Here is a 6,308-nt window from a genome sequence, read left to right on the forward strand (position 1 = left end):
TTCTTTTATTTCTTTTTCTTTTTCTATTTCTTTTTCTCTTTCCTTTTCCTTTTCCTTTCTTTTCCTTTCCTTTTTCTTTCCTTTTCCTTTGTCCTTTTTCCTTTCCTTTCCTTTTCCTTTTCCTTTCCTTTTCCTATTCCTTTTCCTTTTTCTTTTTTTTTTTCATTTTCTTTTTTTTTCTTTCCTTTCTTTTTTTTTCCTTTTCTTTTTCGTTTTTTTTCTTTTTTTTTTCTTCTTCTTTTTCTTTTTCTTTTTCTTTTTCTGTTCTTTTTCTTTTTCTTTCTTTTTCTTTTTCTTTTTCTTTTTCTTTTTTCCCTTTTTCTTTTTTTTCTTTTTCCTTTCCTTTTTCCCTTTACTTACCTTTACCTTCCCTTTCCTTTTCCTTTTCGTTTCTTTCCTTTCCTTTTCCTTTCCTTTTCCTCTTTTTTTCTTTTCTTTTTCTTTTCCTTTTCCTTTTTCTTTTTCTTTTTCCTTTTTAGTTTTCTTTTTCTTTTTCTTTTTTTTTTTGTTTTTCTTTTTCTTTCTTTTTCTTTTACTTTTCGTTTTTCTGTTTCTTTTTAATTTTTAGTTTTGTTTTTCTTTTTGTTTTTTTTTGTTTTCTTCTTCTTTTTCGTTTCTTTTTCTTTCCTTTTCATTTTCCTTTTTCTTCTTCTTTTTCTTTTTCTTTTTCTTTTTCTTTTTCTTTTTCTTTTCCTTTTCCTTTTCCTTTTCCTTTTCCTTTTCCTTTTCCTTTTCCTTTTCCTTTTCTTTTTCTTTTTCTTTTTCTTTTTCTTTTCCTTTTCCTTTTCCTTTTCCTTTTCCTTTTTCTTCTTCTTTTTTTTTCCCCTCTCCCTTTTCCCTTTAATTAAATCATCCTGATCTCAAACCTCGAGCTCCTTGTGTCGTATTTTCTCCCCCTTCCTCTTTGAGGAGGGGAAGTGAGAGAGCGGCCGTGGTGGAACTCGGCTGCCCGCCTGAGGAAAACCACCACAGTGTGACAGCAGGGGCGTGCTGGAGTGCTGCCTTTCTCCATTTCACCATGTGCCCGGAGGAAGGATCTGCCCCCTCTGACTCTGGCCAGCAGTGAGCGTCCTTTTGGGATGCTGCCAGGCTGCACGATGACAGCCAGGCGCTGTAGCACTGGGGACAGAGTCTCGAAGTGGGTTCCCTCCAGAGGCCAGCTCTTCTGAATCAGAGCGGCCGAGAGCAGTTTTCCCCAGCAGCTCTTCAGCCCCATGAGGCCCCTTTTGAGCCAGCAAACCTGCTGCGCTGCCTGCCTGTGACCAGGCCACACGGGACACCTCGGTTTTGACAAGGCGCCCTCCACAGTACCGTGCTGCCAGTGGAGACGCAACGGTCTTTTGATCACCTACACCCTCCGTTTTTGGACCCAGGCTCCCAGTTTTAGGGATCAAAGCATTCTTTTTAGGCCCCAGAGTCACATATTAGGGCAAAAGCCTCTTCCTTGGGCTCCAAAGCCTTGTTTGAAAGGATAAACCCTCCTTTTCAGTGCCCAGATCCTCATTTGCTGAGAAAAGGCCTGACTTTCAGAACCCAAAGGCTCATCCTGAGAGCCCAAAGCCTCTTTTTTAGCTCCCAGAGCCTTCTCTTCACGACCCAAACCCTCAGTTTGGGGTACAAAGGCTCCTTCTCAGGGTTCAAAGCCCAACTTCATGGTCCAGAGACCCCCATGCTGGGCTCTAAAACTTCATTTTTCGTGTCCAACATCTCATGCTCAGGCTCCAAACCCTGATTTCAGGGCCCAGGCGCTGCTTTGGGATCCTAAGTCTCCTGCTGATTGCCTACCTACTCCTTCATAGGGCCCAGAGTCTCCTTTTTGGTGACCAAAGCCTCAATATTAGGGCCCGAAGACTCAGGTGTTGAATTCAGAGCCTTCTTATTGGAAGAGAAACCCTTACTTTCAGAGCCCGAGGTCCCATTTTTAGTGCCAACAGCATTACATGGGAGCAGAAACACTGCCTTTCAGAGCCAAAAGCCTCAGTCTAGGGGACAAGGCCTGAAATTTACAGCCCAAAGCCTCCTTTTTGGCTCCAAACACCATCTGGAGGGATCACAGCATCGGAAGTCACCGCAGGGCTGTCGCTTGCTATTTTCTCTGAGGAGCCTGCACACCTGTGACCAGCTGCCAGCAGGGCCTTTGGGATGCTCTGGGCACACAGAAAAGACCCTTTCTGAGGAATCAAAGCCTCATTTTTAGGGCCAAATGTCTCATTTTCACCCTAGAACCCCTTCACTTCACGACTAAGAGCACCTTTTGTGGATCCAAAACCTTTTTATCACCTTTTCTTTGCAGCTGAAAAGCGTACAGCTGTGGCACCAAGGCTCCTCTTTATAGAGCACAGCCTTGTCCTTAAGCACCCAGCTTTCAGGACATTTTCAGGACAAGAGAGCCTAGACTTGGCATCCAAAGCCAACTTTTTATCACCTACACCCTCTGGTTTTGGACCCAGGCTCTCATTTTTAGGGCCCAAAGCATTCTTTTTAGGCCTCAGCGTCACATATTAGGGCAGAACGCCTCTTCCTTGGGCTCCAAAGCCGTGATTGAAAGCATAAACCCTCCTTTTTACTGGCCTTTTCTTGCTACACCCTCGCTCTTACAGCCCAGGCTGCCAATTTTAGGGCACAATGCCCTATTTTTAGGGTCCACACTTCATTGTAAGGTGCAAAGCGGCCTCTCAGACGCTCAGGCCCTATTAGAGAGGAACACCCCTCATTCCAAATTCCCAAATCCTCATGCTAGGAGACAAGGCCTGAATTTAGGGTCCAAAGCCTCCTTTTCGGGTCCAAACAGCCATTTCGAAGGAACAAAGCATCACTTCAGGATCCAGACCCTGAGCTGCAGAGTCCAAAGGCCCAGGTTTCAGCTCCAACGCCTGACTTGGAGATACAAGACACGCCCTCTCTCCTCCTCACTGCCCCTTGCCTCCTCCCTTCCCAATATTTTAACAGTCCAAAACCTCATTATTAGGCCCCATTCATCCTGAATAGGCTCCAAAGCCTTATTTTCAGGGTCCAGAACCTCCACTTGGTATCCACACTCTTCTGATTGCCTAAAACCTCTGTTTGAAGAGCCAGGGTGCTCCATTTAAGTGACCAAGTGCTTTTGGTCAGGGCCCTCACACCCGCTTCTGGATCCAAAGCTAGCTTTTTCTTGCTTACAGCCACACTCATATGGACCAGGCATCCATTTTTAGGGCACAATGCCCTATTTTTAGGGTCCACACTTTCATTGCAAGGTGCAAAGCAGCAGCCTTTTAGATGGCGAGGCCTTATTTGAGAGGAACACCCTTCTTTTCAAATTCCCAAATCCTCATGCTAGGAGCCGAGGCCTGAATTCAGGGTCCAAAGCCTTCTTTGCAGGTCCAAACCCCAATTTGGAGGCAACAAATCATCACTTTTGGATCCAGAGGAAGGTGGGCCACGCTGCCCTGTCACAGCAACAGCCTGCTGCACCGCCTGTCTGTGACCAGGCCACACGGGACACCTCGGTTTTGACAAGGCGCCCTCCACAGTGCAGTGCAGCCAGCGGAGATGCAACTGTCTTTTCATCGCCTACACCCTCCATTTTGGACCAGGCTCTCATTTTAGGGCCCAAAGCATTCTTTTAGGCCCCAGAGTCACATATTAGGCAGAAAGCCTCTTCTTGGGCTCCGAAGCCTTGTTTGAAAGGATAAACCTCCTTTCAGTGTCCAGATGCTCATTTGCTGAGACAAGGCCTGACTTTCAGGACCCAAAGGCTCATCCTGAGAGCCCAAAGCCTCTTTTTAGCTCCCAGAGCCTTCTCTTAGGACCCAACCCTCAGTTTGGGGTACAAAGGCTCATTCTCAGGGTTCAAAGCCCCATTTACCATCCAGAGACCCCCATGCTAGGCTCTAAAACTTCATTTTTCATGGCCGATGTCTCATGCTCAGGCTCCAAACCCTGATTTTCAGGGCCCAGGCGCTGCTTTGGGATCCTAAGTCTCTGCTGATTGCTACTACTACTTTGCAGAGCCCAGAGTCTCCTTTTTGGTGACCAAAGCCTTAATATTAGGGCCCGGAGACTCAGTTGTTGAATTCAGAGCCTTCTTATTGGAAGAGAGAAACCCTTACTTTCACAGTCCGAGGTCCCATTTTTAGTGCAACAGCGTTACACGGAAGGAGAAACACTGCCTTTCAGAGCCAAAAGCCTCAGTCTAGGGGACAAGGCCTGAAATTTACAGCCCAAAGCCTCCTTTTTGGCTCCAAACACCCATCTGGAGGGATCAAAGCATCGGAAGTCACCGCAGGGCTGTCGCTTGCTATTTCTCTGAGGAGCCTGCACACCTGTGACCAGCTGCCAGCAGGGCCTTTGGGATGCTCTGGGCACACAGAAAAGACCCTTTCTGAGGAATCAAAGCCTCATTTTTAGGGCCAAATGTCTCATTTTCACCCTAGAACCCTTCACTTCACGACTAAGAGCATCTTTTGTGGATCCAAAACCTTTTATCACCTTTTCTTTGCAGCTGAAAGGCATACAGCTGTGGCACCAAGGCTCCTCTTTATAGAGCACAGCCTTGTCCTTAAGCACCCAGCTTTCAGGACATTTTTCGGACAAGAGAGCCTAGACTTGGGATCCAAAGCCAACTTTTTATCACCTACACCCTGGTTTTGGACCCAGGCTCTCATTTTAGGGCCCAAAGCATTCTTTTTAGGCCTCAGCGTCACTATTAGGCAGGAGGAAAGCCTCTTCCTTGGGCTCCAAAGCCGTGATTGAAAGGATAAACCCTCCTTTTAGTGCCCAGATGCTCATTTGCTGAGACAAGGCCTGACTTTCAGGACCCAAAGGCTCATCCTGAGAGCCCAAAGCCCCTTTTTTAGCGCCCAGAGCCTTCTCTTTGGGACCCAAACCCTCAGTTTGGGGTACAGAGGCTCATTCTCAAGGCACCACTCCACAGCGCAGTGCAGCCAGCGGAGGCGCACTGGTACTGGCCACACGCAACGGATGGAGGAGACATGGCGGTGGGGACAGACCACAGGTCCTGGAAACACTGCTGGAGCACTGACCTCTTTCAGGCCCAGGTAAGTGAGCCTCCTACAACTGGCAGTTGCCGTGAGACTTTTACCCCAAAATACATGCAAGAGATGTAGTGTAGCTCCGCACTCCTTTATTTATGGACGTCCACATACGTGGAGAGGTGTGTGTGAGAAACAAGTGCTTGTGGCAGAGGTGGCTGCGCAGCTTGGGGGGCTTGGTGGATAGGGAATTTTCCAGACACGATGGGCTGAGTACATCGCCAAGGTGCTAGAGTATATCCAAGCATGGTCCGGGCAAACCAGGTTGTGAAGTATCAGGGCTTTGGGATTAAATTTATTTTTTAATTTGTTTTTTTTTTTCAGGGGGTGAGGTGCGAAGCTGCAGACACTCTATAGGAAGGAATTTCCCAGCTGGGCAGAAGCCTCCCAGCTGCCAGCCATCCAGGGCCTGGCTGCCGAGCAGGGCAGAAGAAGAATGGCAGACAGGGGTTTCCACATCACGCTGCCCAGCCATGCCAGAACCTGCCCCAGAACACCAGCTGGGACTTGCCCGTAGCGCTGCTCAGGCCCTGGAGCTCTGCGGGAAGTGGGAGCTGGGGCTGGAGGAGATCCTGCAGCCGCACAGCTGGAACACCATCAGCAAGGACGCCACCTTTGAAACAGCGCTGCGGGGCACAGCAGGGCCCTGGGCTCTTCTCCGTCCTTCTGCGTGCTGGTGGCACGCCCGAACCAGCTAACGAACCCATGAACAACAGGGCTTCAGCCGTCGCCTCTCAGCAGCGAGCCTGGACCGAGACCCCCGCATAAGGGAGACAAAGCTCGAAACATAGGAAAAGCCATACCTTTTTCTGTGACCGGGGATCCAGCACTAGTTTGGGGGCTGCTGATCAGAAATTTCCCTGTGTGGAGACCTCGCTGCAGGGCTGAACGTACCCATCCAACCAGCAGGGCTCAGGACTTGTTGATGCCCTAAAGAAAAGCCTGAGGAGACAGAGAGCTGTGTCACCAGCCCACGGGGCGCCGGACAACGGTGGCCAGGACAAGGAGACACAAGAACAGCCAGCCAAACAGTGCGAAAGAAGCAGAAAACCTGAGGAAGAGGTTCTGCCTCTGTTGTGCCGCTGGGTAAGGAAGCGGATCTGAAAAGGGACAGCTCGTTCGCACTGCTCGGAAGAGAGACCCAGCTCCTGTCTGGAATTGTCTGGGTCCCAAGGCCGCCAGCACTGGGAAAAGCCTGTTATCGCGGTTGCCTCCCCTTTCCTGGTCTCGCAGAGTCTGCACCTCGGGACTTTTTCTGGCCTGGGAATGGGGAAG

General features: G+C 48.9%; 1 long non-coding RNA gene across 2 annotated transcripts; it reads right to left on the reverse strand.

Annotated features, from left to right (window-relative positions):
* Window positions 1-788: 788 nt before the first annotated feature.
* Window positions 789-4,414, reverse strand: LOC121075695. Of its 2 annotated transcripts, none has more exons than XR_005823106.1 (2): window positions 4,305-4,414; window positions 789-1,240 (listed from the first exon to the last, which is right to left on the reverse strand). It is a non-coding gene; the product is annotated as an uncharacterized LOC121075695 (long non-coding RNA). The 2 variants fall into 2 exon arrangements; XR_005823107.1 differs by lacking the exon at window positions 4,305-4,414 and adding an exon at window positions 2,113-2,571.
* Between the last annotated feature and the right edge of the window lie 1,894 nt (window positions 4,415-6,308).

This window comes from Cygnus olor, chromosome 10 (assembly GCF_009769625.2).
Source record: "Cygnus olor isolate bCygOlo1 chromosome 10, bCygOlo1.pri.v2, whole genome shotgun sequence".
In the NCBI taxonomy this organism is placed as follows: domain Eukaryota; kingdom Metazoa; phylum Chordata; class Aves; order Anseriformes; family Anatidae; genus Cygnus; species Cygnus olor.